This window comes from Pseudophryne corroboree, chromosome 1 (genome assembly GCF_028390025.1).
Source record: "Pseudophryne corroboree isolate aPseCor3 chromosome 1, aPseCor3.hap2, whole genome shotgun sequence".
In the NCBI taxonomy this organism is placed as follows: domain Eukaryota; kingdom Metazoa; phylum Chordata; class Amphibia; order Anura; family Myobatrachidae; genus Pseudophryne; species Pseudophryne corroboree.
Window position 1 is genome coordinate 1,101,388,324 of NC_086444.1, and position 11,806 is coordinate 1,101,400,129.

At 43.3% G+C, this 11,806-nt stretch overlaps 2 pseudogenes; one reads left to right on the forward strand and one right to left on the reverse strand.

Moving 5' to 3' along the window:
• Positions 1 to 6,750: 6,750 nt before the first annotated feature.
• On the reverse strand, positions 6,751 to 6,869 carry LOC134945014 (5S ribosomal RNA; annotated as a pseudogene).
• A 2,272-nt stretch (positions 6,870 to 9,141) lies between these two features.
• Positions 9,142 to 9,260, forward strand: LOC134945015 (5S ribosomal RNA; annotated as a pseudogene).
• Positions 9,261 to 11,806: the final 2,546 nt, after the last annotated feature.

Sequence of the window (11,806 nt, forward strand, 5' to 3'; positions counted from 1 at the left end):
GTATCCTCAAACATGTCGACACAGCCGTACCGACACACCGCACACACACACGGAATGCTCTGACTGAGGACAGGATCCCACAAAGTCCTTTGGGGAGACAGAGAGAGAGTATGCCAGCACACGCCAGAGCGCTATATAATGCAGGGATTAACACTATAACTGAGTGATTTTCCCCCCAATAGCTGCTTGTATACACAATATTGCGCCTAAATTTGGTGCCCCCCCCCCCCCCCCCTCTCCTTTTAACCCCTTTTCCGGCTGACTTTTCTCCCGCTTTTTTTAGGAATTCTGGCAGGGGTAATTTATCACATATATAGCCCTGGGACTATATATTGTGATGATTTGCCAGCCAAGGTGTTTATATTGCTGCTCAGGGTGCCCCCCCCCCCCCCCCCCCCAGCGCCCTGCACACCGGAGTGTGAGGTGTGCATGAGGAGCAATGGCGCACAGCTGCAGTGCTGTGCGCTACCTTGTTGAAGACCGAGGTCTTCTGCCGCCGATTTTCCGGACCACTTCTTGCTTCTGGCTCTGTAAGGGGGATGGCGGCGCGGCTCCGGGACCGAACGATCGAGGTCGGGTCCTGTGTTCGATCCCTCTGGAGCTAATGGTGTCCAGTAGCCTAAGAAGCCCAAACTATCTCCAGTCAGGTAGGTTCGCTTCTTCTCCCCTTAGTCCCTCGCTGCAGTGAGTCTGTTGCCAGCAGATCTCACTGTAAAATAAAAAACCTAAAATATACTTTCTTTCTAGGAGCTCAGGAGAGCCCCTAGTGTGCATCCAGCTCAGCCGGGCACAAGATTCTAACTGAGGTCTGGAGGAGGGTCATAGTGGGAGGAGCCAGTGCACACCAGGTAGTCCTAAAGCTTTCTTTAGTTGTGCCCAGTCTCCTGCGGAGCCGCAATTCCCCATGGTCCTTACGGAGTTCCCAGCATCCACTAGGACGTCAGAGAAATGTGAGTTATATGGTGTGTATGAGTGGTGAGGTTTTAGTACATTCTAATGAGAAAAGGAGAAAGGAGGAATATAAACAGATGTGAGGGAAAATAGAAATTTAAATAGAGGAGAGAGACTCTGGTTGTGTAAGTAGGGTGCTATTATTACCTTTGGAGCTATAAGGGTATATGCAATTGCGGTCGAATTCCCAAAATTGTCGAATTTTGGGAATTTTTCGCCCAAAAAAAAAAATCGTCCAAAAAACGGACTTTCAAAATTCGACTTTTTGAAATTCGATTTTTGTCCAATTCGACTTTTCTGCAATGATACAAGTGCTGCAATTCGACCAAAGTGTATTCAATTGAAGTTTGGAAATTCGACAACAGTGCTTTTAGACAGTAAATTCAACATTTTCAAACCGCCACACTTTGGTGGGTGAAATTAATAAAAAAAAATAAAACATGTTTTTTTTTTGTGTGTTTTTTTTATTGATAATAGCATATCTATTTATATTAGAAGGGATTAGGTACTTGGTTTGTCTTTTTTGGAGGCACAAGTATTATTTATATATTTTTTAAAATAATATTTTTTTTATTTTTATTTTTTTTAGATGGAATGGTAAAATCCCGGAAAAAAATGGCGTGGGGTCCCCCCTCCAAAGCATAACCAGCCTCGGGCTCTTCGAGCTGGTCCTGGTTCTAAAAATGCGGGGGGGGAAATTGACAGGGGATCCCCCGTATTTTTAAAACCAGCACCGGGCTCTGCGCCTGGTGCAAAAAATACGGGGGACAAAAAGAGTAGGGGTCCCCCATATTTTATACACCAGCATCGGGCTCCACTAGCTGGACAGATAATGCCACAGCCGGGGGTCACTTTTATACAGTGCCTTGCGGCCGTGGCATTAAATATCCAACTAGTCACCCCTGGCCGGGGTACCCTGGGGGAGTGGGGACCCCTTCAATCAAGGGGTCCCCCCCCCAGCCACCCAAGGGCCAGGGGTGAAGCCCGAGGCTGTCCCCCCCATCCAAGGGCTGCGGATGGGGGGCTGATAGCCTTGTCAAAATTGAAAGAATATTGTTTTTTCCAGTAGTACTACAAGTCCCAGCAAGCCTCCCCCGCAAGCTGGTACTTGGAGAACCACAAGTACCAGCATGCGGGAGAAAAACGGGCCCGCTGGTACCTGTAGTACTACTGGGAAAAAAATACCCAAATAAAAACAGGAGACACACACCGTGACAAGTACAACTTTATTACACACTGCCGACACACACATACTTACCTATGTTGACACGAAGCAGTCGGTCCTCTTCTCCAAGTAGAATCCACGGGTACCTGTAAATAAAAGATAATTATACTCACCTCAATCCAGGGTCCAGAGATAAATCCTCGTACTTGGCAAAACAAATAAACGAACACCCGTACCATGCCGGACTGAAAGGGGTCCCATGTTGACACATGAGACCCCTTTCCACGAATGCAGACACCCCCGTGACAGCTGTCACAGAAGTCTCTTCAGCCAATCAGCGAGTGCAACGTCCTTGCACTCTGCTGATTGGCTCTGTGTGCGTCTGACCTCAGACTGCGCATCGCAAAGCCTCTCCATTATATTCAATGGTGGGAACTTTGCGTCAGCGGTGAGGTCACCCGCGGTCAGCGGCTGACCGTGGGTTAACCCCACCGCTACCCGCAAAGTTGCCACCATTGAAAGTAATGGAGAGGCTTTGCGATGCGCTGTCTGAGGTCACACGCGCACAGCCAATCAGGTGAGCGCCACGGAAGTAGCGCTTCCTGATTGGCTGAAGGGACCTCAGTGACAGGAGTCACGTGGTGTCCCGGCATTCGGGGAAAGGGGTCTGATGTGTTAACATGGGACCTCTTTCAGTCCGGCATGGTACGGGTGTTCGTGTTTTTTTCTTTAACAAGTACGTGGATTATCTCCCGGACACTGGATTGAGGTGAGTCTAATTTTTTTCACAGGTACCTCAGATCGTCGGAGACTGTGGCAGTCGGCGTGTCAACATAGGTAAGTATGTATGTGTGTCGGCAGTGTGTAATAAAGTTGTACTTGTCATGGTGTGTGTCTCCTGTTTTTATTTGGGTATTTTTTTTCCATTAGTACTACAGGTACCAGCGGGCCCGTTTTTCTCCCGCATGCTGTTACTTGTGGTTCTCCAAGTACCAGCTTGCGGGGGAGGCTTGCTGGGACTTGTAGTACTACAGGAAAAAACAATATTCTGTCATTTTACTCAAGGCTATCAGCCTCCCATCTGCAGCCCTTGGATGGGGGGGACAGCCTCGGGCTTCACCCCTGGCCCTTGGGTGGCTGGGGGGACCCCTTGATTGAAGGGGTCCCCACTCCCCCAGGGTACCCCGGCCAGGGGTGACTAGTTGGATATTTAATGCCACGGCCGCAAGGCACTGTATAAAAGTGACCCCCGGCTGTGGCATTATCTGTCCAGCTAGTGGAGCCCGATGCTGGTGTGTAAAATACGGGGGACCCCTACTCTTTTTGTCCCCCGTGTTTTTTGCACCAGCACCAGGCGCAGAGCCCGGTGCTGGTTTTAAAAATACGGGGGATCCCCTGTCAATTTTCCCCCCGCATTTTTAGAACCAGGACCAGCTCGAAGAGCCCGAGGCTGGTTATGCTTTGGAGGGGGGACCCCACGCCATTTTTTTCCTGGTTTTTCCCATTTTTCCCCGTTTTTTTAAATTGCGGCAAAATCCGGCAAATCGGCCGTTTTTCGCCCGCGGGACTGTCGAATCCGTTTTTCATTGAATATGGTGAATTCCGGAAGCCACCTGCCGGAATTCACCTGTCGAATTGTGTCGAATTAAAAAACGGCGATAATTTGCCGCGATTCGCCGCTAATTGCATATACCCCATAGTGTGAATTAATAATGTATAAGGGGTGAGTTGGATTGTGTATATGTTATAGGTGCTGGAACAATTACGAGGGCAATGTGTTAATTCAAAAATGGGGAAGTTTGTGAAATTTTCAATATGAGCCCATTAACCAATAAAGTGATTAAAATTGTAAAAATAATGAATATTGATGGGAATATGACAAATATGAAAAAATGGATAAATGTGTTTATAGTAATGTGTCCTAACTGTAGTGTTTAACTGTGTTTGTTGTGCTGATTGAGGTGTATATGTTTGTGATGAAAAATTGTAGGTATTATTAAAAAATTATATATGTATTATTGAAAAAGGGGGGCGAGTGAGTACTGGATGCCTAGGGAATTTGTAGTAGTTCGTTCAAAAATACTCCATAGTTTATGTTTTCATTCATCCCTGCTGGGTATATGGATCCGATCTTGAAAATCCACTCGCTCTCCTTTCTTTGTAAATTTTCTGTTAAATTGCCCCCTCGTATGCCAAGTCTGATTCTCTCCAAGCCAAACACTTTGAGTTCTTCCCATCTACTCTCATGATGTGTGTAGAAATGTCTGGCGACTGATGTCAATTGTTTCATTTTGGCCTTGTCTGAAATGGCATTGCGTATGAAACATAGAAACATAGAATTTGTCGGCAGATAAGAACCACTTGGCCCATCTAAAAAAGGGGAGGTAGAGGACTGCTGCGCCTCAGAGAGCTGCAGTAGGGATACCAACAGATGATCACTCAATCACCCTGGAACACAATGCACAAGAAAATAAGGGATCCCTTCTGCGCTCATCCAACAACAATAAACAGTAATGCAATAAATGATAGGTTCCCAATGGATAAGTCTATGACTAAATTATAGTCTCTTTTAGTTCTTATACAAAGCGGAAGTGCTGGATGTAGGGAGACTCAATGCATACCGTACTCACAAGGAGTCGTGGTATGTCCCGCATGTAGAGGTGTCTTAAGTCGCTTGGTTCTTCTTTACCTTCTCCGAGGTGGAAAGTTCTTATCCTCGTAGTTGGATGACCTTAAATGCAGAGATCTGACCCATCTGGCTCCGCTACCGGTTCGCCCTCCCTGCCGTCCCCGTCGTCTCCTGTGGGCGGTGAAAACAAACTTGGCATGAGAGCTCTGCAAACAAGTTCGGAGATACAGCGACCCGTCCAGTCAGTGCCACCGCCCGCAGCAGCAGCAGCCGGGGACGGCAGGGAGGGCGAACCGGTAGCGGAGCCAGATGGGTCAGATCTCTGCATTTAAGGTCATCCAACTACGAGGATAAGAACTTTCCACCTCGGAGAAGGTAAAGAAGAACCAAGCGACTTAAGACACCTCTACATGCGGGACATACCACGACTCCTTGTGAGTACGGTATGCATTGAGTCTCCCTACATCCAGCACTTCCGCTTTGTATAAGAACTAAAAGAGACTATAATTTAGTCATAGACTTATCCATTGGGAACCTATCATTTATTGCATTACTGTTTATTGTTGTTGGATGAGCGCAGAAGGGATCCCTTATTTTCTTGTGCACTTGGCCCATCTAGTCTGCCCCCTTTTTTTTTTTTTTAATATTATTTTTTATCTCTAACCTTATTTGATCCTTATTTCTTTGTAAGGATATCCTTATGTCTATCCCATGCATGTTTAAATTGCTCTACTGTCTTAGCCTCTACCACCTCTGATGGGAGGCTATTCCACTTGTCCACTACCCTTTCTGTGAAATAATTTTTCCGCAAATTTCCCCTGAACCTCCCTCCCTCCAGTTTCAGTGCATGTCCTCGTGTCCTATTGCTTCTCTTCATTTGGAGAATGTTTCCCTCCTGGACTTTGTTAAAACCCTTGATATATTTGAAAGTTTCTATCATGTCCCCCCTTTCCCTTCTCTGCTCCAAACTATACATATTGAGATTTCTCAGTCTTTCTGGGTATGTTTTGTGATGTAGGCCATGCACCATTTTAGTTGCCCTCCTTTGTACAGTTTCTAATGTATTAATATCCTTTTGAAGATATGGCCTCCAGAACTGAATACAGTATTCTAGATGAGGCCATACCAATGACCTATACAGTGGCATTATTACTTCTTTCTTTCTGCTGCTGATTCCTCTCCCAATGCAGCCAAGCATCTGACTAGCCTTCCTCATTGCCTTGTTACATTGCTTACCTGCCTTTAAGTAATCTGAAATAGTGACTCCTAGATCCCTTTCCTCCTCAGTAGTTTCCAGTATAGTGCCATTAATACTGTATTTAGCTTTAGGATTTTTGAGACCCAAGTGCATGATTTTGCATTTTTTGGCATTAAACTGTAATTGCCAGACTCTTGACCATTCCTCTAGTCTATCTAGATCAGGCATGTCAAACTCGTGGCCCTCCAGCTGTTGTGAAACTACAAGTATGCAATGGAAAATTGGGTTAAGGATGCCGCACAGGAGTAAATGATGTTACATAAATAGGTAATTAGTGTAAGTTTCCAAGAAAACCGACCAGCCGGAAAAACTTCCGGAATTTATCACCATCTACCATTGAACAGAAAAAGTTGTGGGTAGAAGAAAAAGGGTGATTGTCGATGGTGCTCCCATGGGTCTATTACATTGGTAATAACGAGAAGAGAGAAAAAGAAAAAGAGACCCTTGTTGGGAGCACTCACTCTTGGAAACAATGATGGATTAGATAATGCATGATGAGTTAGGTATTTAAAACGTAACCTTTAATTATTTGTAGATAAAATAAGAAGTACACCTAAGATTGTTGTGTAAAAATATAATTAAACGAACGTGAAACATTGGTTGCGAATTACCGCTGTGAATATATAGGTGAAAACATATATATAAGGCAAAAAAATTGCAGCATAAAATATGGCAAAATCAAGAAATGTGCCCACCAGGTATTGATTTATAGATTAGTGCAATAATCAGAGTATTGCCGTCAAGAAAAACCTACAACACCAGGTATTCCTTAGTGGTCGACCACCTAAGTACTGACCAGGCCCAACACCGTATTGCTTCCAAGATCGGGCGAGATTGGGCATGTGCGGTGTGGTATGGTAGTAGATTTTGGTTTGAACAGCTGGTATGCAGCTATTGACTACACCACAAACCTGGTTATTGAAATGGGCAGATGATCTCTCAGAAAAGAGATATATGTTTGACCATCATTGCACCAAAATTGTATTCCAAATGTATGGGTATACGAAGGTTTAAATCATATGGTCAGTCGGTTTTGCCAAACTGAGCCGCCTGCGTGTTGCTTTTTTGTGTGTGCTGTGCAACATAGATCAACCATGGATTTTGCCCTTATTGTACTGATGACATGCCAACAAGATTAATACACATTAGATCATGAAATAATATAATGTAATTAAAGCTGAAACTACTCAAAGATATCTTTATCAGCTGTACAGACAGACTAGCAGATGGGTAAATAGGGAATGTATTTCCAGAGACACAATCCCTCCTGCCCACACTAAGGCTAACTAAATCCTTAGAGCCTGAAATACCGCATGCTGTCTTTGTGACAATCTTGTTGCCAATAAGGAAATCACTAATTATGTATGCACTATATGTCCACAATGAATCAATCAGGATTGTGGCATGCCAATTATCTTTTGTGCTATAATGGCAAATGTGTATACATTAATTCATATGCCCATAATTGAGACCTATGTAAAGAAAATAGTGCTGCTTATACAGAAATAAGTGAGTGGCGACACCTGTATTATAATTGCTGCAACTATAAGAAATGACAGATCGTTGCTATTTATAATGTGTCTGCCACAAATAGACACAAAGAAAAGTGTCAAAGAATATTTTGTAAACTGTATATTGATAGCACCTAGGAAACAAAAAATTGTTTCATGTGCAGTAAATAGTGCCTTGAATAAATGGCTTAGATTAGCCGAAAAAGCGAGAGACCATTGCACTTGCTGTTAAATTACATTTGTGCGTGGCCGGAGAGCGGGAGACGTAAAATGTGCAGGATATAGGTAAAAATTATACTTAAAGCCGCCTGGCGCCTGTGTCCTGCTTGCTGAGTGCCGCTGTCAGTGCCGCGATCAGCTCGGGTTGACGAGCTGTGAAAATCTGCGGCTCGCCTGGTCTCCTCTCCTGCCGGTCTGCTGGTCACGTGAGCGCGCTCACCGTGACCACGTCCACCTCCCCCAACGTACGTTTCACAGCGAGCTTGTTCACCCGTGAACAAGCTCGCTGTGAAACGTACGTTGGGGGAGGTGGACGTGGTCACGGTGAGCGCGCTCACGTGACCAGCAGACCGGCAGGAGAGGAGACCAGGCGAGCCGCAGATTTTCACAGCTCGTCAACCCGAGCTGATCGCGGCACTGACAGCGGCACTCAGCAAGCAGGACACAGGCGCCAGGCGGCTTTAAGTATAATTTTTACCTATATCCTGCACATTTTACGTCTCCCGCTCTCCGGCCACGCACAAATGTAATTTAACAGCAAGTGCAATGGTCTCTCGCTTTTTCGGCTAATCTAAGCCATTTATTCAAGGCACTATTTACTGCACATGAAACAATTTTTTGTTTCCTAGGTGCTATCAATATACAGTTTACAAAATATTCTTTGACACTTTTCTTTGTGTCTATTTGTGGCAGACACATTATAAATAGCAACGATCTGTCATTTCTTATAGTTGCAGCAATTATAATACAGGTGTCGCCACTCACTTATTTCTGTATAAGCAGCACTATTTTCTTTACATAGGTCTCAATTATGGGCATATGAATTAATGTATACACATTTGCCATTATAGCACAAAAGATAATTGGCATGCCACAATCCTGATTGATTCATTGTGGACATATAGTGCATACATAATTAGTGATTTCCTTATTGGCAACAAGATTGTCACAAAGACAGCATGCGGTATTTCAGGCTCTAAGGATTTAGTTAGCCTTAGTGTGGGCAGGAGGGATTGTGTCTCTGGAAATACATTCCCTATTTACCCATCTGCTAGTCTGTCTGTACAGCTGATAAAGATATCTTTGAGTAGTTTCAGCTTTAATTACATTATATTATTTCATGATCTAATGTGTATTAATCTTGTTGGCATGTCATCAGTACAATAAGGGCAAAATCCATGGTTGATCTATGTTGCACAGCACACACAAAAAAGCAACACGCAGGCGGCTCAGTTTGGCAAAACCGACTGACCATATGATTTAAACCTTCGTATACCCATACATTTGGAATACAATTTTGGTGCAATGATGGTCAAACATATATCTCTTTTCTGAGAGATCATCTGCCCATTTCAATAACCAGGTTTGTGGTGTAGTCAATAGCTGCATACCAGCTGTTCAAACCAAAATCTACTACCATACCACACCGCACATGCCCAATCTCGCCCGATCTTGGAAGCAATACGGTGTTGGGCCTGGTCAGTACTTAGGTGGTCGACCACTAAGGAATACCTGGTGTTGTAGGTTTTTCTTGACGGCAATACTCTGATTATTGCACTAATCTATAAATCAATACCTGGTGGGCACATTTCTTGATTTTGCCATATTTTATGCCGCAATTTTTTTGCCTTATATATATGTTTTCACCTATATATTCACAGCGGTAATTCGCAACCAATGTTTCACGTTCGTTTAATTATATTTTTACACAACAATCTTAGGTGTACTTCTTATTTTATCTACAAATAATTAAAGGTTACGTTTTAAATACCTAACTCATCATGCATTATCTAATCCATCATTGTTTCCAAGAGTGAGTGCTCCCAACAAGGGTCTCTTTTTCTTTTTCTCTCTTCTCGTTATTACCAGTGAAACTACAAGTCCCAGCATGCTTTGCCAGCATACCTTCCACTGATCAGATGGTAAAGCATGCTGGGACTTGTAGTTTCACAACAGCTGGATGACCATGAGTTTGACATGCCTGATCTAGATCCTCAATCATTTGTTTTACCCCACCTGGTGTGTCTACCCTGTTGCATACCTTTGTATCATCTGCAAAAAGGCATACTTTCCCTTTAATGCCATTTGCAATGTCACCAATAAAGATATTAAAAAGCACTGGTCCAAGTACAGATCCCTGGGGTACTCCACTGGTAACATTTCCCTCCTGTGAATGCACTCCATTTACCACAACTCTCTGTTTTCTATCCTTCAACCAAGATCTTATCCATTCAATAATCCTAATATCCAATCCCAAACTTTCAAGTTTATTTAGCAGTCTGCGATGTGGAACTGTGTCAAAAGCCTTACTAAAGTCTAGATAAGCTATATCCATGGCTCCACCTTTATCCATCACTTTAGTCACACAATCAAAAAAGTCAATAAGATTTGTTTGACATGATCTCCCCCCAGTGAATCCATGCTGTTTGGGATCCAGTAAATTGCCGGATTTGAGATAATCTACAACTCTTTCTTTTAAGAGTGTTTCCATCAATTTCCCTACTACTGATGTAAGACTCACTGGTCTGTAGTTGTTTGCCTCTTCCTTGCTTCCACTTTTGTGCAGTGGGACTACGTTTGCTCTTTTCCAGTCCCCTGGAATTACTCCTGTAGCTAATGACTGGTTGAATAATTCTGTCAATGGTGCTACCAGCACCTCTTTAAGTTCTTTTAGTATCCTTGGATGTATCCCATCTGGCCCCATAGATTTGTCCACTTTCAGCTTTGAGAGTTCTGTTAGGACCTTCTCCTCTGTAAATGTACTTGTTTCATTTTCCTGAATATCCCTGCAACTTAACTGTGGCCCCTTCCCCTCTCTTTCAGTAGTAAATACTGAGCAAAAATAATCATTAAGATGATCTGCTATTAAATTGTCTCCTTCAACAAGACTCCCAGTGTCCGTCTTTAGTTTTATAATTCCACCTTTTGTTTTTCTCCTTTCGCTTATATACCTAAAAAAAGTTTTGCCTCCTTTACCCACTGACTGGGCCATTTTCTCCTCAGCTTGTGCCTTTGCACATCTGATTACCTTCTTTGTCTCCTTCTGTCTAACAAGATATATCTTTTTGTCTTCATTATTTTGTGTCTGCTTATATTTCCTAAAAGCCATCTTTTTTGCTCTCACAATATTTGCTACTTCTTTTGCAAACCACACTGGCTTCCTTTTCCTTGTGTTTTTCCTAACAGTTTTGATACAAAGGTCTGTTGCCTTCAATATTGCACATTTTAAGGTTTCCCACCTCTCCTGCACTGTTTCCAAGTTCCTCCACTCTGCCAAAGAATCGCTTACACATTTTCCCATCCCTACAAAATCAGCCTTCCTAAAATCCAACAACTTTGTTTTTGTATGGGACGAGTCAGTCTCTGTCTTAATGCTGAACCATACTGCTTGATGATCACTGGATCCCAGGTTTTCACCCACTTTTACGTCCGATAATCTGTCTCCATTTGTAAGTATTAAGTCTAATATTGCGTCTTTCCGAGTGGGCTCCCTCACCAATTGGTGGAGGGATGCTCCCTGAAGGGAATTTAAAATGTTCCTACTTCTAGTGGAACTAGCAACAGACACCTCCCAGTAGACATCAGGAAGATTAAAGTCTCCCATGATTATTACCTCTCCTTTTAATGCCATTTTAGTTATGTCCTGCAATAGGTTCTTGTCAAGTTCCTCTTCCTGACCTGGTGGCCTGTATATCACGCCAATACGAATAATCAACTTTTCCCCTGTTTCTATGGTCACCCAAAGGGCCTCAGTTTTTTCTTCAATACTTTGTATTAATGTAGTATTTATGGCATTTTTTACATACATTGCTACCCCTCCTCCGATTTTTCCTATTCTGTCCTTCCTAAATAAAGTATATCCCGGTATAGCTATGTCCCAGTCATGATTTTCATTGTACCATGACTCTGTAATTGCCACAATGTCTAGATCATCCCTTGTCATTATTGCAGTTAGTTCTGGGATTTTATTTCCTAAGCTCCTAGCATTTGCACACATAGCTTTTAGAGTTTTGTTTGTGCTTTTTCTGTTCCTAGCTATGTTCTTCTCTCTGCCTATTTTTATTTGGTTTTGA